Below are 26,351 nucleotides of genomic sequence, written 5' to 3'. Positions count from 1 at the left end.
CACCCCTCTGCAGGAACCCCAGCCACTGCAGTTGTATTCTTAACCCACTGTGCCACAGTGGGAATTCCCACTTTATTCCCAATCGTTATCCATTCTTGTAACTGCTGTAGGTACCTCTAACTTTTTTAGAAGTATCAGTAGACTTAATTTAGAATTCAAACATGCCAGAGTGTGGGGGGCTCTAAAGATTCTTTGGAGTCAAAAGCTTTTGCCAAGATGCCATTGAAGTTTCAGTTTTGGTCTTTGTCACAATCACAAGGGATTATGTTTTATTTAGACTCAATTCGTAAGGACAGACTTATTTATTCCTTCTAGAATTCCTGCTTTCTGGCTGAAAGCCTAGATTCTGCATTTTTTTGGTGTGGGCGAGTGGTTGCATCTTTTCTAGTCTCATCACAGAAATAAAGAAATTTATATAACAATGTGAATATATAGTTTTATAGACTCTCATGACTATAACTTTTATTTCAATTGCTTCTATGTTCTAATATCTTATTACTTGAAGGCGTTTTACTTAACTTGCATTGTAAATATAACACACAATGTATTTTTAATATCTGTTGTGTTTCTAATTACAAATTTAGTCTATGCAGGATTTAATTTTTATTTTATGTTTTAAATGGATTGTACTAGGGTTTTAAACAGAGAAACAGTAGTTTCCAGGTGAAACTATATTTGATCATTTATTCTAGCTCTTCTCCCATTTGCAAATTAAATAACCTCATATTGCTATGTAAAGTGTCACTGAAAAGAAGTCATATCTGTTGAGCTCCTAGTGTGTACGTAGTACTATAATAGATGCTTTTCATACATTCAGGACATTCATTATGTCCCTGATAACTCTATGAAATATTTTAAATATAGTATTTAAAAACCTTGGTTTTTGTTTTGTTTTTTGTTTTTTGTTTTTTTAATAATGATTTTTATTTTTTCCATTATAGCTGGTTTACAGTGTTCTGTCAGTTTTCTACTGTACAGCAAGGTGATCCACTTACACATACATGGATGCATTCATCCATCATAAGAGATGAGATACAGTTCCCAGTGCTATACAGCAGGATCTCATTGCTTATCCATTCCAGAGGCAATAGTTTGCATCTATTAACCCCAAGCTCCCAATCCACCCCACTTCCCCCGCTTCCCCCTTGGCAACCACAGGTCTATTCGCCAAGCCCATGATTTTCTTTTCTGTGGAAAGGTTCATTTGTGCCGTATATTAGATTCCAGTTATAAGTGATACCATATGGTATTTGTCTTTCTCTTTCTGACTTACTTCACTCAGTATGAGAGTCTCTAGTTCCATTTATGTTTGCTGCAAATGGCATTATTTTGTTCTTTTTTGTGGCTGAGTGGTATTCCATTATGTATATATACCACATCTTCCTAATCCAGTCATCTATTGATGGACATTTGGGTTGTTTCCATGTCTTGGCTATTGTGAATAGAGCTTCAATGAACATGCAGGTGCATGTGTCTTTTTTAAGGAGAGTTTTCTCTGGATATATGCCCAAGAATGGGATTGCTGGGTCATATGGTAGTTCTATGTATAGATTTCTAAGGTACCTCCATACTGTTCTCCATAGTGGTTGTACCAGCTTACATTCCCACCAACGGTGCAGGAGGGTTCCCTTTTCTTCACACCCCCGCCAGCATTTGTTATTTTAAAAACCCTTTTTTTAAATGAATGAACTGAGTCAAAGAGGTTAAGTCACTTGCTCAAGGTTCTGTAGCTTTTAAATAGCTGAGCTAATTTCATTATTATCATCATTAATGATGATGATAATTTTTATAGCCACCATTTATTGAGTACTTTCTAGATGTCAAACATTGGATTTTTGAATACAAACGTATTTCACTCAGACATCAAAGAAGTCAGTATCTATATTTTACCAGTGGAAGATCAGGGAGGCTAAGGAAATTTTCCTAGTTGACACAGCTAGTTAGTGGCGGGGTTTGAACTTTCCAGTATTGCATTAAACACCTTCGTGTGTACTTCACGAACTAGTCCTATGTTGTGACGGACAGCATTATTAGAATAAGTGACCGTTTTCCACAGCCATCTTGAATGACAGCAGTTTTCATTCACGTGATAAACTATATCATGTCTCCCATTTTATAGTCTCATTGCTCTGTAGTCGTTACTTTCCGCATGCTCCTATCATAACCTGTATCATTGGTGATTTGGCAGCAATGGGTCATTTCCATGGTGATAAAACATGAATATATGTTAGTACAAATTAAGCATTTGCTTTATTCATCTGCTTTCCTTCCAGTCTAAACACTGAGCTGAAATCGAGACATTGGACATGATAGTTTATTGAAGGCTGACATTTCTGTGCAGGATTTGTTTGGCCAACTCTCGAAAGCCTTACTGAGTTTAAACTGTTCCAGAGGCATCAGTCAAAACACATGAGAATCATGGGGAAGGATGGTGCTTTTCCTGCACAGCTGCTCTGCAGAAAGGGGACTTGCATGGGGAGCCGTCTCAGCTTGGTGGAATGTTGTTAGGAGCAAGGGCTTTTCCTTCCTCAGGAGAAAAGCCGCCTCCTCTCTCACAGTCCTAAAGGATTCAGGAATTTCACATTGCTTGCATTCTTTTGATTCTTTTCCTGACTTTGATTTTGCTTTGGCACTTGTTAAAAAACAGAGCTGTCAGCACCTTCGTTTTTTGTTTATCCTGTTTCCCAGCCAAGGATAAGTGGTAATAAGTTCAAATTCCCACGTGCCTGCACTTGGCTGTGAAATGGCAAGTGGGATCCTGAGCATTCAGCTCCAGAGGGTCCCACCTCCCATCGCTGTAGGCTCTAATGGAAATCTTCCTGAGCCCTTCCCTCCGAGTTTCCTGGCTCCTCCTGGTTTCTGGGTGATGACCAGAGCCCCACCCAGGCTGTTCTCTGAACTGGGGAGGTGACCACTCCTTTGTTACGGTCAGCTGTCAGCTATGTAGCATGTCTAAGCCCTTCCCCTCTTGCTTTTGTAAGGATTCATTTCTTGTTTTTATCACTGAGATGCTACTGAGACGGAGTGTAATATCAGATTGCCAAAGTCCCTGGGAGAGGAAAGAAACGTTCAGAGACCTATCGTATGTATTAGAGAAAAGAGTGGCCTGAGCAAAGTTGGTGAGTAATAAGCTCATGAAACAGAGTTTCTTCTTCATAGGTCTCTGATGAGAAATACTCATAGGATCTTTATGTTTCTTAGAATATGGAACCTACTAGTGACTTGGTAAAGAAAATCTCTTAGTTGCTGAAGATTTAAGTAATGTTTTAATAGCATTTCAATTAATAGACTCAAAAAATTTATCTGATATCCCCTTATCCCCTTCATTCAGCAAAAGTTTCTTAAGCACCTGTTAGGAAAACGGTATTTTGGTTTAAAAAACACAAACACTAGAATCAGACAACCTGGTTTCAAATCCTGATTCTTCCATTGGGAGCTCTGTGGGCAAGTTACTTAACCTCTCCTGCCTTAGTTTACTCAATTTAAAAATGGAAATAATATGTGCCTCATAGGATTGTTTTGAGAATTAGATATAATACATAGGAAACTTGTGCATGTAGAAATCCCTTAACAACTGTTGTCATTAATACTTAAGGCCTGTACATGTTCCCACTGTAGTTACAACTATCTAAGGAAAGATCCTCCCCTGGAAATTGTTGATAATGTTTCTAAAAAGTCAAAATACAGACATAGGGAAACATAAATAAAACACAGTTAAGTAACAGTATGAAATCTGTCACATGGTTAAGTACCAGTGACTTCACTTTAAGGTTTGGGTAATATAGGCTGGAAGTTTTCACAGAAAGAGGTGTTTTTGTGCCTGTGTAGTCGGGAAGGCTTCAGAGAAGAGGAGAAAGATAGGATTCTCTTGATCCCAACTCACTTGACCCCTTTTCCATCACATTCTGATTGCCTCTTCCTACCATCTACCTCCAACCATCAACTTCATCTAGTTGAGTTTCTTACTGATCCCTAGCCACTTGCGCAGTTCCCTGCGTTTGCACACACATGCATTTCTTCCTTCCCTCCATTTTATTTTTTTCCCCAGTTGCCACAGAATCTCAAGGTAGATCATTGAACAGTGGATCATTTGCCCTAAAATAAGCCAGAACGCATGACCGTTGCTTCCCTGCCCTAGCCTCCCCTAGCTCATCTTGATCCTTGCCTTTATGTCAGTTTCTTACCCAGAAACTGCCCACTTTCTTATTAATTCACTCCTAAATATGACAGAAGGCCTTGGTGGTATCCAGAATCTAAGAGCTTGCATTATGAAGTTCTTAGTCTATTAGAAGTGGATCTGGAAACCATCATGTATGTCTTTATATTTATACACGTATGCATCTACCCAATTAAGCTGGAAATAGGAGTTCCCGTTGTGGTTCAGTGGTTAACAAATCCGACGAGGAACCATGAGGTGGCGGGTTTGATCCCTGGCCTTGCTCAGTGGGTTAAGGATCAGGTGTTGCTGTGAGCTGTGGTATAGGTTGCAGATGCGGCTCAGATCCCGTGTTGCGGTGGCTCTGGCATAGACTGGTGGCTACAGCTCTGATTCGACTCCTAGCCTGGGAACCTCCATATGCTGTGGGAGCAGCCCAAGAAATGGCAAAAAAAAAAAAAAGACAAAAAAAGCTGGAAATAAGTAATGATTGAATCCTGATAAATGCTGAGCATATGTCAAAGTATGAATGGTTGTAATTCCTAGGGTAAATGCCATCTACTTTTAGGTTAAATGCACATTATCTGTCAGACTGAAAACTCTTAGTTTCAAAAGGTAGAATTAAAAAATAAGTTCTTTAGGGTCTTAGAAGAGAAGTCTAGTCAAGGAATAGAACTTTTGAATGTCAGAGCTGACAGTGTCTCTCAATTAAAATGATTAATTGCATGGGTGCTGTTTCTGATTGCACAAGCCTGAGTAAGAGGCACTTTTTAAAACTGCCTTGTAGGTAGAGGCGTGGGGAGCCCTAATATGTCTGCAGAGTACCCGTGACGCAAGCGGCTGCTGCACGGGCCACACAGTATAACTAGGAGAAAAAATGAGACGCAGGTTTTCCCACTGCATCTGGCAACCCCTCCATCCTCTGAAAAAAAATCAGAGGGTCTTGAGTCATGTCATTGGTATTTGCTTCAGCCTTTCTCCCACCCCAAGGCTGTGCTTAAGCTGACTGTGAATTTCTGAGAAGGCTAGACACTGAGCTTTTCTAGAAAAGCGCTCCCAATTTGTTATGCCTGAACAGTCCCACTTAACATCCCACAGCGTCTCATGTGGTGTGAGATGTGGGGAGTCCTCTAATTAACTGTGTGACCTTGGGAAAGTCACAGTCATCGGGCTGAGTAATAACCATGACTCCTCCCAACTCTGTGCTGCCTGGATTTCCATCCTGCTCCCCAAGACTCTCTCCTCATTGGCTCCTAGTGGGAAATTCTGCAGATTGTGCCTAACAGGCTGTTAAATTATCTTAATTAAAGTGTCAGGGGATAAAAATTGAAGCTTACTCAGAGCTGCCACCCCAACCCTTCCCCAGCAAGCTTGGGAAGGCTTTTGCCAAGAAGATGCAGATGTTCAGTACTTAGTAAGCACTCTGTGAGTTAACGCTGAGCCTTTAGACACAGGATGAAATGGCAGTATGTACTCTCTTTTTGACAGACTTGCCGTAGGCCAGAAAGTGATGCCTCCATCAAATTCAAGACTTTATTTCATGAAAAAGGCTCTAACAAAGACTTAAGGGGAAAAAGTAGGAGAAAAAAATTCAACACCTTTTTCTGATTCCTCCTCTGCTAGGCCAAGGCAGCTCTGTTCAAAAGAGCTGATGTTGGGACTTCAAAGAAACAGACACAGTTGCTCCTTCTACGATGCTTCTAAGTTTGAAGAAATACATCTTGGAAGCTTTAGGCTTGGACCGTAGTTTTAATAAGAAAAGCAAATCCTTCCAAGATAATTAGGTCAGGAATTTTGTCTGGATTAGTCAGATACTCAGGTCAGTAGCAGAAATAGCATATGTTTATTAAGACAAAGCTGATACTACATGTTTTCTAAGAGGGAACAATCCACCAAAGTGGGAAATACATGACCAGTCTGACCTGACATGTAGATAGAATGGCAATTCTCTACCAGATGTGGCGCGAATAGCTTTCCAAGAGCTCCTTCCCTAAATCTTCCCAGCCCAGAAATTCCATATCTGAAAGCCCACTTGTTCTGAGGTGTTTAGCGTAACGGTTAAGAGTATACAGTTTAAAGTCAGACTGCCTTGGGCAAGGTGATGAAGTGGTATAAACTGGTACTTATTTTGTGGTGCTGTTATGTGTGTTGAATGAGTTAATATGTGTAAAAGGCTTAGAACAGGAACTGGCATGTGCTAAGAGTGCTGTGAAGGTCTCTAAGTTAAGCATCCATGTAGTGAGAACATTTACACTCCAAATACAGCAAGGAAATGGAAGAATACAAAATTATTGTTGGTCATTTAGATCTTAGAAAGAGTTCATTTCCTTGTCTGTTCTGAGGGGCTCTGGGAATCATGGGGACCTTGGGAAGCTAGAAATAAGGGATCAGAAAAACTGCTGTAGGAAGAGAAGAAGCAAAGCAAATGCTTCCCTGACTCAAGGTTTTACTTTTGAGCCAGCTTTCCCATTACTCTGTACATTTTAGTTTCCTATAAGATTCTGGTTGTAGCTTGTGAGCATTATTCTGCCAACCCTGGCTTTTATGATGGTGGTTCTTAGAGCACCTTCTCCCTTGTCTAGACAGGAATTAAGAGTACTTTTAGCATCTCTTCTTATATCCCTTGTCTTAATTGTCAGACCGTCAGTGGGCATTGTTGGTTTATTAACCTTGCTCCTCTTCTATTAGAGGTAAATGCTGGCTTTTCTTAACATGTAAGTTAGTGATAAACGTCTTTGCTCTGTTTTTTCTCCTTAAATAAGATTCCCTCTAGTAGGGTTCTCAGACTTGAGTATGCGTCAGACTCACCCGAAGGCTTGTTAAAATGCAGATTATCTGGCCCCATACCATTTCTGATGGAGTGTTTAACAAAGGGAGGCTGAGAATTTGCATTTCTAACAATTTTTCCAGGTGGTGCTGATGCTGCTGGCTCAGGAACCACAGTTTGATAACTGCTGTCCTCTAGTAGAGTTCCTACCACCATTAACTGCCCGGGGCGGGGGGGGGGCACTTTAAAATCCCTTATTGCCTGGGTCCCACCCCAGAGATTATGACCTTATCGACTTTGGGTATGGCCTGGGCTTTGGAATGTGTAACACAATACTTGTAGGCATAGAGGATTATGACCGAAACTGTTGTGGTTTGGGGCTGGGGGTGGGGGGAGTAATTTGCTTGTGTGTACCCAAGCTTTTTTCATCTCAAGGGCAGATCATAGTAGGATATAGAAACAGGCCCTTTTTATTAGCTCCCTCTTCAAACAAACAGACTCCTCCAAAAGCTGTTTTCGGGCGAGGATGACTGCATTGACCTAATTAATAAGCCAAAGCATTTTCCCTGGGATTCGCAGGAAAAGAAATCACTCGTATAGTCATGTGAATGATTGTGTGGTCAGTCCTGAGGGCAGGGTAATGAATAAATACTGCTGTCGGCGCTGTGACCCCATGGCCTTTTCTCAGCCATTTGGGCTCCCCTACGCTGTAGCTGCAGAAGCAGAGGGGCTCACGCTCACCTGCTGACCATGGTAACCATCAGGCAAGAATTGGGTGTTTTGTCCACCCAGAGCAAGTGGCTCTGAATCTGCTAGATGGAAGCTAGGCTATAAAAGCTGCTAGTGTACTATGGAAAAGGCTGATAATTGTGGCTCTTGTCAGACTGTAGGATAGAGGCCATGTGAAACAAGAAATTTAACTGGCTGTGGCCTTTACTTTATTTGATAAAGTATAGTTTACTTTCCACTTGAGCTTTTTATTGACTGTAATAATTCTAATTGAAATAAACATTTTGATTACAGCTCTGTTCAGCAACTGCTTAATAGGGAACTAAAATAACTTTCAATAATCATTTTGTCCAAATGGGATTCATTTAGCCTGACAGTTATTCCAGGCATTTATTGGCGTGAGGCAGGCTGGGAGTGTTTCCGAGCATAATTATGGGAACATTTTACACTGGGGTTAACCTTACCAAAATGACAGACTGAAAAGTGGTGTAAAGGAGCAAATAAAACCCATAATCTGCCGTAGAAACTCATAAATGGATCCCCTTTCCCTACTGTTTCTGATGCCCAGGGCTCTCGTTAAAATTAAAAGGAGTTTTCTTTTGAAGCTGACAGTCTGGCTGCAGGAGCACACTTTAATGAGGGTTCACCGCAGACCTGGCGCTTCTGGGCCAAGGGGAATTTTATAGCCACTAGGAATTCTTTGGGTTCAGCTGGGGGGATTTGGGCTGTAAGGTGGCCGGAGAAGGGCTGGGAGATATTCGTTCTGTTCAGCAAAGTTCTCCAGGCCCCGTTCCTTGGCCGAAAGGAGGAATGGGGGTCCCTGTCTTCTCTCCTGGTTAGAGGTTCAAGGAGATGGAGAGGCCAGACTTCCTGGAGCATTGATCCTTCTCCTTAATGCCCTTCCAGAGCAGAGCTGCCTGTTACAGGTTCTGTTTTCTTTCCTGGAAGCCACCTTCACGCAGCCTCCAGTCTGAACCACACGAGACCTTTGAGGTGTGAAGCTGGTTTGAAACCAGCATCTTCATGGGGAGGGTAACAGGAGAAATCATCATGGCTTCTGGGGTGGGACGTTGACTCATCCTGTTGCAGCTGAGATGAATCTGGTTATCTTATTGTCATCGGCAGGGCTGCGCTCAGTCTGCTAGGCAGTTAAGATAGAGCACAGACAAGATCTCGGGCCTTCTGAAGGGCTCAAGTTTCTTCTAGATGAATGGGGACTAGGTGAAATCCTTTGAAATCCTTTGAGGGGTCCGAGGGCAACCTTAAGTCCAAAACACTTTATGCAGGTTCATTAATGCTTCTTTATTTCAAATGCTATCCTTAAAGTTTTTTAAAAACTGGAAACCTATATTGCTGGAAATAAGTGTTCTTGAATGATGGAGTGATTGATCAGGTGCTCTGTGAGGCAACGAGAACTTGCTGCAGTTGTTCTGTGTTGGTTCGTTGGAGCTGCTCCTTTAAGGAAATCCTCTGCCGTTCCAGCTGAAAAGAGGAGAGGGCCTTTGGCAAGTGTCTAGGCAGCAGTTTCTATTTCCAGACTGTCCCCATATACTCACACGCTCCAGGGTGATGCTTCTGTTCTAGGTGCACCTTAATTTCATAGAAATACACACCTGAAGGAAACTGCTCTACCTCTCTGGACTTTCCAGTTACCCAGGCTGAGGCACCTTCTTTGTTCTTTGAGTTTGGTTGGGTTTTGAGTTAGTTAAAACCAAAAGTGGACGTTCCCTTCATGGCTCAGCAGTAGTGAACCCGACTAGGATCCCTGAGGATGTGGGTCCAATCCCTGGCCTCGCTTAATGGGTTAAGGATCCGGTGTTGCCGTGAGTTGTGGTATAGGTCAAAGATGCAGCTCAGATCCCGCGTCGCTGTGGCTGTGGTGTAGGCCAGCAGCTGTAGCTCTAATTCAACCCTTAGCCTGGGAACCTCCTTATGCTGCAGGCATGGCTCTAAAAATGCAAAAAAAAAAAACCCAAAAAAACCCAAAAACAACGCCCCCCCCCAAACCAAAAGTAACCCAGCTAATAAACAGAATTAGGTGTTAATACACTAAAATAGCTACGGTGATAAGGCAAATTTCTACACCCGGATGGGAAGGACATTGTGAATCTCCTTAAAGGCAAGGCCTGATACACTAGAACTCTGCATTGAAACATTTTCTTAGTTGCTTCAACCTCTGCGTAAATAAAAATAGGATCTATTGAGTGTTGACGGAAAATAATTAAGTGCCACGCCCATATAAAAAATACATGTCCACAGAGCAGACACTACATCCTTATAGGAGTCACCAGCTAGAGTTTGCTGTGAAGTAACATAAAATGTCACCATCACAATCCGCTCTAGAACTGGCTGTACGCATTCTTGCTTCTGTGAGCCTGCATGCAAATCATCTCTGGTTTACATAATGGCCTTTGTTGTATTAGAAACTGTCATGGATCGTATACTTAAAAAAACCAAACTTTACTCTTTTTACAAGCCTCCCATAACCCCTGTGCATCCTTCCTCCCACTCCTCCCCCAAAGCCAAACACACATCACAGCTGAGAAAATGCCAAGGGCACGTTCTCTCCAGGGGAATGACTGGCTAGGATGTGATTGGAAGACATTGTTTTTCACCTGGAAAACCAAGGCTGTGTTTTGTTTATGCTGTTCTCATTAGAAATTGTGTCTGTCTTGGATAATCTCCTTGTCTACCTCCCTTTGTGAACACGAATTTGACAGAACTGGGGCAGAGAGAAAACAGATTTGTTACAACCAACAGTTATTGGCACACAGCTCTTTGACAGGAAGGATCACGTCCACATGTTTATAGAGGACCAGAGGTGTGGGGAAATCAGTTTGGGGGAAGAGAGAGTCCTATTCTAAGCCACGTAGAACACCAAATGGATGAAAACTGCAAAATGAAATTTCAGTTCTAGAATTTTGGGCTGAAGTGGCTTTTGTGATGAAAAGAATTATAGTATAACAACTCTGTGCCATCTGGGGAAATCTGGAGCATCTCTGAGTGTAACTTTGAACTTCTGTAATTGCAACTGTAGTGGATAAGGACTGCTTTGGCTTGCATTCTTCTTTGCATTTGTTCTGAAGTCAGGCACCCCCAGTGATTCGATTCCTCTTCTGAGCAGGTAGTAGGTGAGGTGACGCAGTGCCATATTTTGTGTGGTTCTTTGTTCCATGTATGCTTTTTGTCCCTGGAAAGGGGACTATGCATTGACCACTGATTTAACTTCTGGGTAGTTCTGGTTGCCCATCTCTTTCTCATGGTCCGTTAATTTTAAGAAAAGAAAGATAATGTCATTCCATTTTCAGTAGAAATGCAATTACAAAAAAACCAAAATGGCTACATTGTTTGAGAAGAACAAACGTTCACTGATGTCTCAGGACTAGCTAAGATTGCCAGGTCAAATTCATCTTCAAGCAAAGCTTCTTCCTGGACAAGTTCAAGTCTTTGATTCCACTGCTTATTGTTTTCATTATCTGTATCCTTCCCAGTTTCTCCCCCAGTTTGTTTCTGTTGTAAGTTGAATTATATCCCCTTCAGATTCACAATGTTGACGTCCTAGTCCCCGTTACCTCAAGGTGTGACTTTTTTTGGAGATGTTTTTGCAGATGTCATTAGTTAGGGTGAGGTCATACCGGAGTGGAATGGGCCGCTAATTCAGTACGGCTGGTGTCCTTATCCGAAGGGGATATTTGGGCACTGAGACACAGGGAGAGCACCATGTGAGAATTGGAGGGACGCTGCCATAAGCCAAGGAACTCCCAGAAACCGAGAGACCTGGAACAGCTACTTCCCTAGAGCTTTCAGAGGGAGTATGGCCCTGCCCATGCCTAGATCTCTGACGTCCAGCTTCCAAAACTATGAGACAATAAATTTTTGTTGTTTAAGCCACCCAGTGTGTGGTATGTGGTCATGAAGCAAACTAACGCAGTCTCTCATCATCACTACTCTCCAAACACGTACGCACACGCGCGCGCACACACACACACACACACGCGCGCGCGTGCATGCATGCATGTATACTCCAAACTTGAGCTCTCCTTTGTTCCATTTTAGCAGGATCTTAATAAGTGACCACTTAGTTAAACTGCACCTCTCTAGGGTCTGCCTGGACCTCCATAACTGCAAACCCCGTGCTGTGTTCCGTGCAAACCGCGACTAAAAGATGTCGAGCAGGTGCGCGCTTACTGGAGGCCCCTGACCCACCCCAGACAGTCCTGCCTGCAGAGATGCCAGCAGCTCTACAGGCAGACTTGGAAGAGCCTGATACTGCTTTTCCCAGAGCAGGCTTGCAGTTTAGCAGCTCTGTCATGTCTCAAACCGAAGACGTCTTCGTTCATAGGCCAGTGCGGAGAGACTCGGAGAGGGACGGCGCTTTCCACTGGGGTGAGAGTCAAGGGGCTGAGGTTGGGGACAAAGGAAGCCTTTCCTCGTCTCTCTATCCCACAAGTCCCCCCCGTGCAGTTGGCAGCTCGAGGCTGCCCCTCGGCTGAAACCCCACCGTGTCCCCGTCGTTGGTTGGCCTCAAACCCCAACCTGCCCGTGGAACATTCCACAGCTAGTACAGCTTTCCACAGCCTCCTTTCCTTCCACCCCAGAAGGGTCCTCAGAATCTCTGTCTTCACTGACTAGAAAAGAGTTTCAATTCATTATTGTCCTCCAATCTTTGTTCAAACCCAAGAGAGCTCACAAGACCCTCTGGACACCCTGCTGTTGGGGATAGAAGGGAACCAGGAGGGAACGTATTTTGCTCAGAGCAGCACTTTCAGGGCCTCGTGTTCAGAGAGTGACATTTGTCCCTGGGAGTAAACTCTAAATTACATCACAAACGAACAATTTAAATGAAAGCTGGCATTTCTGACCTGACTGCTGGCAGCCACGATCATGCTGAAAAGTGACATCATTTATGACATTGGCAGTTAAGAAGCGTAGGGTTTGAAACTGTAAAACAGTTTCCAGGCCTGATTTAATATTGATTTTGCTGTCAGGCTAACGTTAATATTTAAACAAATGTTTAATGTTTAAAGAGTTTGGTTTTTCCCTTTTCATTTTTCTGCAGCTTTAACCCAGGGTTGTCTATGTCGTAAGGGTTTCCCCTTGGGCAGCTTCCATATGATGCTGCCCTAACTTGAGCAGCGCTCTGATTTAGCACCCCCGAATACATCATGGCTCTAAACCTTTTTCTTTTCCTTTGAGATGGCAGGACTGCCCTGTTACTCTGTGTCTGCAATTCCCGTGGCATGCATTCTGTGATGTTGTATGGTTATGATTTTGGTATGTTGTTGGACCCCAGGGGCCAGAGTCCTTCCTGTAGGGAGAAGATAATTTCTCACCTGAAGATTTAGATGGTCCCGGCCACCAGCTTCGGAAGAGGCACACTAGGCTTAGATAAAGGTGTGCTCAAAGTGCAGTTCCTTATTATTTCATAAATTTGTGGTAAGGGGGGGGGCAGATTTTGTTTGGTTTTAGTTGGGCTAAAACCAGTAAGGATTTTTTTGTCCATATTTGGTTCATGTAATTATAGTGGAAGCTGCTTATATCTGGGACAAGATGGTGATAACAGCAGGAATCACAACGTTTGAATTTCAAGAGGAAAGTGAGATTCATGAATACACTGTGGGGAGCCACTTTCTAGTTGTCCTTCCATCCAGTGCTAAATTTAGACCACCTAATAAATCACCTGGCAAAGCCCAGCTAGAATGGAGTAAAACAGGTAAGTTATGATATGTGCAGGGCAAAGGGGGCAGTATTTTGTTTTAATAGGGAGTCCTTTCCCCCTTGCATTCTTAACTTAGACATCCTGCCTATTTCTTCTGGGATTTTCAGAATTTCCCCATTTCTCCTGCTACAGAGATAAAAAGGGCAGCCAATTTATGAACTGTGTACCATGGGGATTATAAATCTCTCATTTGTCTGCTCTCATTCCTATCTGATGTAGTTTTCAAAACAATAGCCTGAATTCTGGTTTTTAACATGTTATCCAGCCAGAGACTGAGCTTGACATTCCAAGGACCAAATGGGCTTTCTGTTGTCTAAGATATTCCTAATTAGCCTGTCTCACTTGGTTTTCAGCTCACATGCATTATAAATACATAAGGAAATTCCATATCTTTTGAATAACCCCTTTCTCCTTACCCCCAATTACAATTATTCCTCTTTCTGAGTGTTCTATTTAGAACTACCAAATCTCAAACCACCAAATCCAGGGAATGCTTCATTTGTTAGAAAAATAGAGGAAATTTAGGAAGCCAGACTCAATCTCCAGTTCAGTTTCTTATATGACAATCTCTGGGGATCCCCTGTGCCTCATCTTTGATGTTTGGGAGTAATTCCTGCCTCTTTGTGGAAGTAAAGGTAATGTTTTTAGCCTGTTATGTCAATCTTCCAAAAAGGTTGTTGATTTCATACGGCAGCAACAGAGAGACAACCTTGACCCTTGGAGTAAAGCTTGTGTGTGTGTGTCTGTGTGTATCTGTGAGAGGGAGGGGTGAAAGAGAGAGAAGAGGAGGAGCAGAAGGAGAAGGGAACGCAGAAGAGAAGAATGAGGAAGAGGAAGAAGGGATGAAGGGGATGGGAGGTGGGAGGCCATTTAGACTAGATTATACCTCACTATCTTGATTGGGAGAGGGGTTCCTATTAAAATGCAAGTCCTTAGACCCTCTACTCAGACCTAATGAGTCAGAATTCCTGGGTATGTGGCTACATAGCTCTTATAAAACTGAGGTTCAAGATCCACTGTTATCAGTCATATCCTATCTACTCAGGATAAGTTAAAAAAAAGCAATGACTCCTGACAAAGCAATAAATACAAGGAGATGTAGAGGAAAGGCATACAGGGCAGCTTAGGACCAATATCCTCCTCAAACACGATCAAAAAGATTGATGGGAAATGGACCGACACTGAGTGGTGTTCTCTTAACTGGGATGCATGGTCAACCCTGGCCACCAAACTGTGTTATCTCTCAGTTTCACTGTGACCGGGGACCTCCACATTATTTCTGAATCAGAGGAATCTGATCCCCCTTTAACAGACCCCAGGCTTTCCCATAGTTTTTCTTATTGCGCTTCCGTCATAGGAAATGTCAGCTGTCACCTCTTCTGCCTGGAGAGTTGCTCTTGGTAAATCCCTACATCGGGAGGGCAGCAGCAGGCAATGCCAGCGTCAAGGCCTGGTGTGTTGGCATCCCACAGGGAAATCAACCGGAAGAGGTCACTGGGCAGGCAGAATGAAAAGGAGCAGTTGCGCATGGGACGAAAAGGTGGGAGAAGACACAAAGCTGAAAGAAGGTTGCTGCTTTGAGACCTATTAGCTACTAATTTGCATGTCTCCTTTCTTTGAGGATTCATCTGCTAGGGAGAGAGACGGCCTATGGATGGCAAGTGATGTGTTTGGGGTGGGGGAGCCACTAGTGGAGGAATGCATTATCTGCCCATCTGATGGGAAAATGTAACCTTACCCTCACTTCATACCTCCCCTCAAAAATAAAAATAATACTTGAGGTCGCTGCTGTCTGTCACAGATGGTCCCAGAGTCAAGCACTGATTGATGACAGACTGGCATTTACCGGTGGTAATAAGGCTCTGGGAGATCAGCAAGCAAGTGAAAATAAAGGTGTAATGATTGGATTATATATTCTCTCTCTGTGATTGAAAACAATATCAGACAACTGACTCCAGCGCCAGACAGATTACATAAGCACAAGTTAAGTGGTGGAATAAAAATGAGTGATTTTCCTCCTTGACTTAAATACAGCACTAAGTAGTGTGCCCTTGAATTCAGCAGAAAGCAATTTCCTCCTCCCCAGTAACAGCTAGGGGGCATTGCAAATGCAAATTGAGTTAGCTTTGCATTTTTAATATTCCACATATCCATAATTCACTGCTGAGATTTTAGAGATGTTATTGCTACTACTTGGGCACATTTAAATTATTTTGCACCTCTGAACTTCTGCATTAACTTTAACATTGGTGCTTAAGATAAATGTTCTAATCTATAAGGAGGTCTGTGCTCGAAGAAACGAGTCCCTGTGACTGGGAGCTCACAGGAGTGTAGGACTGTTATCCAGCTTGATGTTCTCCTTCAAAGGAGTGCTTGTTGAAATGAATCTTAACTAATAGGAAAAGATAAAAACCTCAACCATTATATTACAATGTGTGGCCATCTCTAGAAAAAACGTAGGAGCCCAGGATGTTGCTCTGAGCAGTGGCATAAGAAACATCTTATAGACCCATTGTGTGCAATGAGAATTTCATCAGGCAGTCAATAGAAACCCATTTTTTTTTTTTTTAAACCTCTTCCATATTGTGTAACAGAATTAAGTTTACTTTACGGGGAGTGTGTGAGACTGGGGAATAGCAAGAAATGGGAACCAGCGTGCATCTTGCTGTGTTTTATGAAGGAAAATATCAGCCTCATATCCCAACCATTAGGGATCGTTCTTGACCTGAGGGTAGTTAAGTAGCTAGTGGAAGCTGAGTCTGAATCTTGCTAAATTATCATTTGAGAAGTACAGCTGGTATATATTCTTCCTATCCGATTCCACTGGGTGTGTTATTCCTTTATGAAACTTCTGCTTTCAGGTGTGGCAGAGGTGGCTTCAGGGGAAACTGACAAAAGGAGGATGATATTTCAGAAGAACAAAATAAGTGATATTCCCCAAGTCCCATTTTCTTCCTTCCTTCCTTCCTAATCTGGGAAATTTATTAGGACACTTTGGGAAATAGACTAGGGTTCTGGAGAAAAATAAGTTAGCATATGTCCTTGTGACCCAGCAGGAATCCTTTACACTCTGGGGTGAGGGAACCTAATTCCTTCATTTTTTTCCCAAAGTCACGCTTATATTTTAGATCAAAGTATCAAATTAAAGATCAAATGTCACTAAGTTGTCATGAGCATTCTGAACTATAGGTCATTAAAAAGCATCACTTCCCAGCTTACTCAAGAAGTCCATGAGTGTCCAGATAAAGACTTGGATGAATATCCAGTTCTGTTTACAGTGAATTATAAATAGAATGTCAGTCAGATTAAACCCAGTACCCTTCTCCCCACCTTTCCTCCTTTTACCGCGCGCACACACACACACACACACACACATTTTGTAAGTCATGTGGGATCCAGTTCATATTGAGAAGTTTGATCAACTGAAAGCCACGAATGCTGTGGCTCACTTAAAGAGCTGGCCAATTCTTCCTCCCTCCCATACTTCTCTCTTTTGGACTGAGGGTAACCTCCTCTGGAATGGGGATGGTGAAGAAATTTACTCATCCCCCAGCTATCTCATGGCTGAGCCCCTTTTGGTCCAATGCTCAAATTGCCCTGATTTCCAGGAATCCACGGGCCGCCCAGAAATCCTTAGATATTTTCAGCTCCACTCTCACTTCCTTGCTAACCAGCCTAAAAGAGACCCAAACCAACAAACAAAACATTAAAACCAACCTGTCTATTGTGTGGAAAAGCTTTCGTTCCGTGATGGAGAGGGGATCCCTGGTTCTCCCTCCCTCCTCATTCCTCTTTCACGTCCTTGTCCTGGTTCCTGCTTTTCATTTTCTCACCAGAAGAGTTCTTCAGTCTCCTCGGAAATCTCTCTTTCCAGAGAGATCTCTGACGTCCAGTCTGGTGTTGCAAACACCAAGCAGCTGTAGCATTCTTTCATTCAAAACAAGGTACCGGAGTTCCCGTCGTGGCGCAGTGGTTAACAAATCCGACTAGGAACCATGAGGTTGCGGGTTCGGTCCCTGCCCTTGCTCAGTGGGTTAACGATCTGGCGTTGCCATGAGCTGTGGTGTAGGTTGCAGATGCAGCTCGGATCCCGCGTTGCTGTGGCTCTGGCGTAGGCCGGTGGCCACAGCTCTGATTCGATCCCTAGCCTGGGAACCTCCATATGCCGCGGGAGCGGCCCAAGAAATAGCAACAACAACAATAACAAAAAAGACAAAAAGACAAAAACAAAAAACAAAAAACAAGGTACCGAGTGAGTGTCAGCATCCCAGGCACTGTTCTAAGTGTCGGGGTACAGTAGTAAATTCTACAAAAATCTCTGCCTCTGGAGCTTACATTCTACCAGAGAGAGAGAGGGGCAGTACATTCAGTAAGGAAGTATGTGGCGTTCCTGTGGTGGTGCAGTGGTAACGAATCTGACTAGTAAAAGTGAGGACTCGGGTTTGATCCCTGGCCTTGCTCAGGGGGTTAAGGATCTGGCATTGCCGTGAGCTACAGTGTAGGTTGCAGTTGCGGCTCAGATTGGCGTGGCTGTGGCTGTGGCTGTGACTGGGGCTGTGACTGGCAGCTACAGCTCTGATTTGACCCCTAGCCTGGGAACTTCCATGTGCCATGGGTGTGGTCCTAAAAAGACCAAAAAAAAAAAAAAAAATAGGAAGTATGTTATCACTTTTGTTAAAAGGTGATAAACGCTGTGGGGAAAATAGAGCAGAGTAACTGTTCTCAAAGGAGGGCTGCGCATCCAGCGAGTGTGGTCAGAGTAGCCTGCCCGAGGAGGGACTGGCCAGCAGACTCGAGGGAGGGAGCCCCACAGCAGAGCTCTCTAGGTGGAGAGATTGGGGGGTCTCATCAAGGACCAGCGAGGCAGCCATCGTGGCGGGAGCTGATAGAACAAGGAAGAAAATTGTGGGGCATGTGGCGGCAGCCTGGGGAGGTTCTGGAGGCCATTGCAGAGACATGGGCTTTTACAATATTTCTTCTCTCTGTTTTTTCAAGGACAAATTATACCAAACTCTAGGTCCTTAGGGAGCCTGCTTATCTAATATATTCAAGTGATTTATAATTAGCATATAAATTGTATATAAAAGGCACTTCCAGAAGGCTCAAAAAGTTTGTTCTCTTTAGCAATATAAGTACCTTTTTTTGTAATATTCTTTTCACTCTTGGTTCCAAACAACTCTTAGTTGTTTTGCACCCTTGAGCCTGTTTTAACCCCATAATGGATATATTCATCCTAATGACTATCTAAATTCACAAATTCCATACTGGGTGCATTTTCTTCTGCATATAGTGTTACAGATAAGACAGAATTCGCTTCTTAGCATAAGGTTAATAAGACACAGGAACCTAGGAGTTCCCATCGTGGCGCAGTGGTTAACGAATCCGACTAGGAACCATGAGGTTGCGGGTTCGATCCCTGACCTCGCTCAGAGGGTTAAGGATCTGGCGTTGCCGTGAGCTGTGGTGTAGGTTGCAGATGAGGCTTGGATCTGGCGTTGCTGTGGCTCCAGTGTAGGCCGGTGGCTACAGCTCCAATTTGACCCCTAGCCTGGGAACCTCCATATGCCACGGGAGTGGCCCAAGAAATGGCAAAAAGACAAAAGAAAAAAAGACACAGGAACCTAAAAAATTGCCTACAGTGAATTAACGGGCATTCACCCAACTCAAGTTAGCATTTAAATGTTTATTTATGGTAAGAGGAGAAAGGAAAAAAATAAATATTTTGATAAATAACAATTTTGATAAATAAACATTAGTTTAGAAGGAGATATAATTTTATTTTGAAATTTTAATTGGTGATGATGATGATTGGTAAGGAAATCACAATTTAATTGGGAGACACCTGACTTTTTTTTTGCTTTCTCTGGTTGCTCTTGGGCATGGTGGTTTAATGCTAAGATGTTTTTTCTTTCCCGTTTTTAAAGTTTCATTGAAGTCGAGCTGATTTACAATGTCGTGATCATTTCCGCTGTACCACAACGTGATTCAGTTATACACGTACACCCATCCATTCTCTTGCAGATTCTTTGGCCACATAGCTGATCACAGAACATTGGGTCGAGTTCCCTGTGCAGGTCCCCTTGGCCAGTCATCCCATGTACCTCAGTGTGCACATGCCAGTCCCAAACCCGAGTCCATCCCTTCTCCCACCCAGCCTGTCCCCTTTGGTAGCCGTCAGTTTGTTTTCAGAGTCTGTGAGTCTTAAAATAACTAACATTTAAACTATATTTTCATGTGTGCTTTACAGTCTGCTTTACTCATGGTCTCGTTGGATGCTTGTAACTGAGTGGGCAAGTGTTGTCAACGCTGTTCTTCAAAGAGAAGCTACAGGGTTTATCCCAGGTCACACAGTGATGGGCAGAGGCAGGACTTCAACCTAGATCTTCTGACCTAAAGAGCAGTTCCGCATGAGGAACCACCGCTACCCATAGGAATATGAGCTAAAATTAGGAGTTGAGAACCATGCTTTAAAATTCAAATATTAGATTTTGGGGCCCAGATGAAGCCACGGATGGCTGAGAGCTGCACCTTGAAGTGAGTAAGGAAGAGAGCAGGTGGAACAGAGGGGAAAAGCCAACCGAGCTCACCCTGCAACAAGGTGAAGGGGTCAAAGAAGAGTGGGCAGGGAATTGTCTGCGATGTGCGAATGAGAGTTGCCATCTCCTAGAGAAGTCGAAAGCCTGTGTTCTAAGACTGCAGTGCGTTTAAAGTGGAGGCGGGAAAAATAAGGGGACCAGATTCCTTGCAAAATAGAAGAGTTTTCACCTGGTCAAGGATGAGACAGCTGTTTATGTTTCAACTTTGTACACACGCTTACAGAGAGTAACTGCTTTCAGTACCCGGAATAGTGGTACAGCTGGGGTTGACTACCCCAAAAGCCATTCATGAACCAGGGAAATAGAGACTTATTTATTTATTTATTTACTTATTTTTTATTCATTTACTTATTTAAAGAACTCTAGGAGGGGTGCAAATTATGAAGCGTCCAAACTCCTGGTTTTAGTCCTTCTAACTTTCTTCTGTTTAGTTGGTTGACCACTAAGTGCCTGTTGCCCTTGCTCCCTGCTCCCCAGTAACAGCACAGAGTCTGTACCTCCTGCAGCCAGGAGTGCAGTGGTTTCAGGTTTTTAAGAGAAACTGTATGGAGAACAAAATAATGCTTCAAAAATTTTAAAAAATTGTGTTTTTTTGTTAAAAGCTCTCCCTTTCATGAATCATGTTCCACAACCTGGAGGTTCTCTCTCTCCTCAAAAATCTTTCCCCGTGTGTTCCTGTTCATTGATGACCGCTTCCATTTCTTCAACCCATGGGCCACGAAGCTGGATCCATTGGAATCTTTTCATCCTGTTCTATAACCTAAGCTTTCAAGTTTCACCTCCATCACAATCTTTAACGTGTATCTTGCTCAGAGACTCAGGCACTGAAAATGTAGTTTTACAAGTAGAGCTACCAGGAGAGCCCCTTCCCTCTCAATACCCTGCTGTTTTTTGTTGTCCACCTCTGGCTCTTAATCCCCATGATTCAGCAGGGGGCTGCTGTGAGCACCCTAGGCCTTTTGCACGTTTCACCAGGGTAATGGGTCGTGTGGCCCAGTGGATAAGGACAGGGTCTCAGCAAACCCGAGAAACAGAGATCAAGTTAGTGGTTGCTGGGTGGAAAGTGGAAGAGGTGGGGGGAGGAGAGATGGGAGTGGCTGCTTAAAGCATGCAGGGCTTCCTTTTTCATTGATGAAAATATTCTCAATCTAGATAGTGATAATGGTTGTCCAATGCTGTGAGTGTACTAAATGGCACTGAATTGTACACTTTAAAATGGTTAAAATGGTGAATTTTATGTTATGCGGATTTTACCACCATTAAAAAAAAAAAAATAGAACCTCTGCATTCTAAGATTTTCTTCAGACCCCAGTTTTCATGGTTGGAAGAAATCAGAGTCTCACACCTGGGGTTTTTCTGTCACCTGTAACCTCACTTGATGTGCTTTTGACTTTGAAGCAGAATCGAATCACTTAACTGTTTTAATTTTTTTGCAAGCAACCTTCATTTTTTTTGCAAGCAACCAACTATACAAAGAATGTTGTGATTTTTGTAGATTTCACTGATGAATGGAAGGTGTTTACAGGAGGGGTAACATTGCGGAAAAGGAAGGATGGGCCATAATGCTCCTTTATCTCTTTTCTAATGTTTCCCTTTTCCTTTTGAAGCCTCTCCTTCTCCCTCTTACAGTCCGTACTCTATTTGCCCCTTCTAATATCTGGAGTAACGCCCCTTCGTGTTTGTAGACTCCGCTTTTATCCCAAGAACTTCTCAAGACATTCTCCTGACCGGAACTGACCTCCTGGGGGCGCTGAGAGATGGTGTTCTCTACCACCTACCAGGATTTACAGCAGCGCAGCTCTTCAGCATGTTCCATTTACACTCGACTAGCACTGAGTCTTGGGTGAGGAATTAGTGATGCCTGGTATTTCCCAGCCTGTGGGCAGCCAGAAGGGCAGAATTAAGACAGCTTTTTCTAAGCTTGTTGTATACCTAATACTCCCTAAGTAGAAGATGTCAGTAGTCTGTGTGACACCCCGTGCCCCATTCCCCTGGCAGATGCAGCCAGTGCCAGGGCATGAGGGTTGTTCTCTGGATTGAAGGCTGTAGTTCTGTCTGTAGTGGCCCCCCCCGAGCAGGCAACCGTCTCTCCAACAGTTCTTGGCAACCCTGTAAATAGGTACATGTTGTCTTTAAGGGAAAGCTTGACCCATCAGCTCCTTACCCCATATTTGATCTTTTTTAATGATTAACTGAATTATTTGTTAAAAGAACCACTAAATTAAAACAATGATTGTGATGCAGATAGCATCTCCAGAAGCAAATCTGTTTAATCTACAAACTACTCAGATCATCTAAAAATGATAACATTTTTAAGGTCTTGCTATTATTCATTACATTAAAGGTTACTGTTCAAATGAATTGCTCAGGATAGGAAAAAACAAATTTTACCTTCTGTTCTAATTGGTGAGTGATATGTGAACTAATCAGAAACCTGTGCCGTGGCCTCCATTAAGGCACCAGATGTATTTGGCTGAGGAGAGATGTGTTGAACAGCTTCCGCCTGTAAGTGCAGAGGATAAATGGATGGTGACATCATTGTACCTTGACAAATAGAAATTGTATCATGCCCCCTTTTTGCTTTTCATTACCAAGGATGATTTATTTCAGTGGCTTTCAATTCATAAGCCTATGGATTGTCTGTAAAGTTAAAAACCTTTTAAATTTGTAATTGAAATAGAAATGGTTAATAGCATTCATGAGCCACACTATGTAATGTTATTGGAGCTGTTTTTTTCAGTAAAGATGCATCATAAACAGGTGTTGGGAATTTATAGCAGGCAAATTTGTGAGCCTGGCCTTGTTTCCCAGCCAACCATAATGCGACATTATCGTAAATGACATGACATGCGACCCTGTTGCGTTTCATCTTCATCAAATATGGAGTAATACGGGAAGGTCTTGGAATGAAAAGTTAAAAGAGTTAATAGAATTTTTTGTATCACGAAAAACAAGTGGAGGCTCTCCCATAACCTTTGTTCTCCCAGTAAATCCTTTGTTTGTTGATCTACTTGATTATTTTTAGTTTCTGCTCCCTGTGATGCCTGGGGATTTCCGTGCATTTTCTGTTATTACCCAAGATTACATGTCCTTTCTTTTCACCCAGGCCTGTGAATTTGAGAGCCTGAAAGGAGGCATGTGCCTGTGCTTGGGTAATCTAGTCCCTTGTCTAGATTACAAGGACAGGTAAGTCCTGGATGCTCAAGAGAGGAGATTTGAATGGATTGCAAAATACGCAAGATTGATTTTGTTTGTCTGGGATGCGAAGCAGGAACTAAATGGTTTTTTGAAGAGGGAAAGGTGTGTGTGTGTGTGTAAAATAGGTGGGGAGTGTTGGGGGGGAGGGTGGGGAGGAGAAGTATGAAGAAGAGAGACATCTTAAGTAAAGGGTATAGACTAGAGGATGACATTCTTACCATGAAGACTTCGTATTGAGGAGAGGAGGAAATTAGACTCACGACCTTGAGCTTGGGAAGTAGATGAGGGAGGAGATACATCAGGAGCCACGGAGACACTGAGTCGGAAGGAGGACACCTTGTTTATCCTCCTGACTGTAAAGGAGAAGGGTCTTCGTGAGTCTCGGGTGCACAACGAAAGGGGAGCCTGAGAAGTAGTGAACCTCCTAGAAAGCAGCACGTAGGAGGCCGTTCAGAACTTTTGTCAAGTTGAACATACTTTAAGCCTGTGACGGTGTCTCAAGGCCAAAGGAGTTTGCAGAGGGGCAGTGTCGATGCTGCTCCGTCCACTGCCACTCGTTTCTAAATGGCTTGTTAGAAGGCCCTCCGCAAGGCGGACACATCTCCCCGCGAGTCTAGCGGCCAAATCGCTGTCACAGAGTAAATGGGATTACGTTGTCGGGAGAGACCCGTGAGCTAACTTGTCATGCTGCTGACACCCTCCTGGTAGCTGCCCAAACCTTGCTGACACAAGGCCATTGCTAACAGAGAAATTGTCAGCCGCAGCGCTGCCTGTGCCTTTACATCACATTCGGATGTTGGGGGCCGGGGCGGGGGACTGTCCTGTCCAGTTATCGCACCAGTGCTCTTTGGCGTTTATGCCACACATTTTTTTTTAAAGCATTTACAATCCTATACTATGCTTATCCCACATCCAGTCACCCCTCCCTGCCCCTGCCCACACATGTCTTAGGTTCCAACAGTGTTTTTTCATTCTTTTCAGTATCTTTCACAGAGGTTCAGCACTGACTTGATTACAGCATCTAGTTTTTTACTCTGAAATTTTAAAAGAACTCAGACAAGGTCCAGGAAAGCACAAAGTATAACACAATCAGAAGGTTATACAATAGGCCCAGGGAGAAAAGTTTAAAGGAATTGAAATAATTTAGCTTCGAAAAGAGAATAATGATGGGTAACAGTAGTATTCAACAGAGTCTGTAAGTGCTACTTTTTGGGAGGTTATTAGGAAAAATTAAAACCGCCTCTATCATATTCACTTGATCCATGGTCTCTTGGTTTTTTCAACTGAAAGTGATTTTGAATACTTTTATTTCTTCATTTATTTTGGGGGTGGGAAGGCTGGGAAATGAAGAGGATGAGGTAAAGTGAAGGCGGTTCCATTCTGTGAACTGGAACCCTGGGGAACAGACCCTAAGTAGCAGGAGGAGGAAAAGAACATCAACATGGAGTTGGGATTAGGCTTATGGAATTTCTGGGCCCTCAACATAAATTCACTAAATTTTCTTATTGCTTCTCTAAAAATGTGGCAGCTTGTTTAAAAGCAGACTCCCCAGCTCACCCTTACCCTTGTGAGAACTGAGAATGATTAGGTCAGGAAGGACAGCCATGCTGGACTCTCTTTTCAGGAGCACCCAAGTAGGAAAATCACGGAATTTGTTCTCAAATCCCGAGTACGAGGCCTGACACAGAGAAATTTATCTGCTAAGGTTGGTTGAAGTGAATTAAACCCAAACCTTCTGGAGTTCCCATTGTGGCTCAGCGGAAATGAACCTGATTAGTATCCTTGAGGATGCAGGTTCCATCCCTGGCCTCGCTCAGTGGGTTAAGGATCTGGTGTTGCCACGAGCTGTGGTGTAGGTCGCAGACTCGGCTCCGATCTGGCGTTACTATGGCTGTGGCATAGGCCAGCAGCTGTAGCTCCGATTCGACCCCTAGCCTTGAATTTCCATATGCTGCAGGTGTGACTCTAAGAAAAAAAAAAACCAAAAACCCAAACAATTTTTGAATTGGATTAAGGGAGGCACTAAACTTTAAAACAGGAGTAGGTTCCAAATTCAGAGTCTTGACTCTCTTAAGTGGGTTGGAAGGTGAGGAGGTAGAGAAAACTATTGAAGATATCTCATACTAAGTCCTAGATTGGAACAGTAGGTTTTGAACTTTATAAAGAAAAGGACTGTAGCTTGCAAACATAAAGAAAAGGACTGTAGCTTGCAAACATCTGGAAAATGGGAGGGGTTGTTTTTTCTATGTCAGTAATTCCCAAGGAACAATGATACCATCAAGTTTACTTTTACATAGCCTGGTCCATCATGACAAAGTAGGAAAGTGAAGGAATTCTTTGACCCGGGTTACCTGCTGTGTGGATTGAATTGCATCCCCTCAAAAGATGTTGAAATCCTAATCCCTGGTCCCGATACATGTGATTTTATTTGGAAATTGCATTTGATTAAGTTGAGGCCAGGAGCATGGCCCCAAATCCAATATGTCTGTGTCGTTATAAAAAAGAAAAAATCTGGACACAGAGACACAGGGACAGTGTAATGTGAAGCCTGGAGTTTTGCTGACACAAGCCAAGGAACACCAAGCTTTTGGGTGAACCACCAGAAACCAGGAGAGATGCGTGGAGCAGATTCTCCCTCACAGCTTTCGGAAAGAACCAACTCTGCAGCTTCCTTGGTTTGGGACTTCTCGCCTCCAGTCCTTCAAGACAACGCATTTCGGTTGTTTAAGCCCTCGAGTATATTGCGTTTGTTATGACAGTCCCGGGGAACTAATACCCCTGGATAAAGGAATCAAACTCTTCCTCGTTTAACAAATACAACCCTGGCCGTGGGTCTAAGTAATCTGCAAGGGGGCTCCTCCCTCTTTCTTAGAGTAGCTAAGGGTTTCACGCGCTCCACATTTCAGAGGTTTACAGCATGTACCAGAGAGAATTCCTTCCCTTTCCTCTCCTCACCCTTCGTCTCACGCTGAGTCACAGTTTCAGGGCTGGATATTTATTTGCTAAAAGCCTTAGATAGCAATAGATTTTGTTTTCCAAATGTTTTCTTAAACTTCTCGTTGCCAACACTTTATTTCAAAATAGCCGTCAACCTGAGCACTGGTGCACCGTGTCAGTTCAGTGTTTTAGCCTCCAAATGTTTTTTGGGGGATGGGTTTTTATCTGTTGGAGCTGAAATAGCTGTCA

At 43.2% G+C, this 26,351-nt stretch overlaps 1 long non-coding RNA gene across 9 annotated transcripts in view; it reads left to right on the top strand.

Moving 5' to 3' along the window:
* Positions 1-26,351, top strand: part of LOC102165006 (uncharacterized) — a 307,376-nt gene that overhangs the window by 25,854 nt on the left and 255,171 nt on the right. For 2 of the 9 annotated variants that reach the window (XR_014834130.1, XR_014834124.1), the window contains exon 1: positions 11,800-12,038. The exons of 2 other annotated variants lie outside the window; for them this stretch is intronic. This is a non-coding gene — a long non-coding RNA (uncharacterized LOC102165006). Of the gene's footprint in view, positions 1-2,896; positions 3,120-11,799; positions 12,039-13,176; positions 13,366-23,079; positions 23,154-26,351 lie in introns of those variants that run through there. 5 more of the 9 variants (XR_014834131.1, XR_014834133.1, XR_014834125.1 and 2 more) reach the window with 5 other exon arrangements.

This window comes from Sus scrofa, chromosome 18 (genome assembly GCF_054392235.1).
Source record: "Sus scrofa isolate SSC_HxYL_T2T_F1_AM1 chromosome 18, Sscrofa_HxYL_maternal_Yorkshire_Landrace_v2.0, whole genome shotgun sequence".
NCBI classification, from domain to species: Eukaryota; Metazoa; Chordata; class Mammalia; order Artiodactyla; family Suidae; genus Sus; species Sus scrofa.
This window is presented reverse-complemented; position numbering and strand designations above follow the sequence as displayed.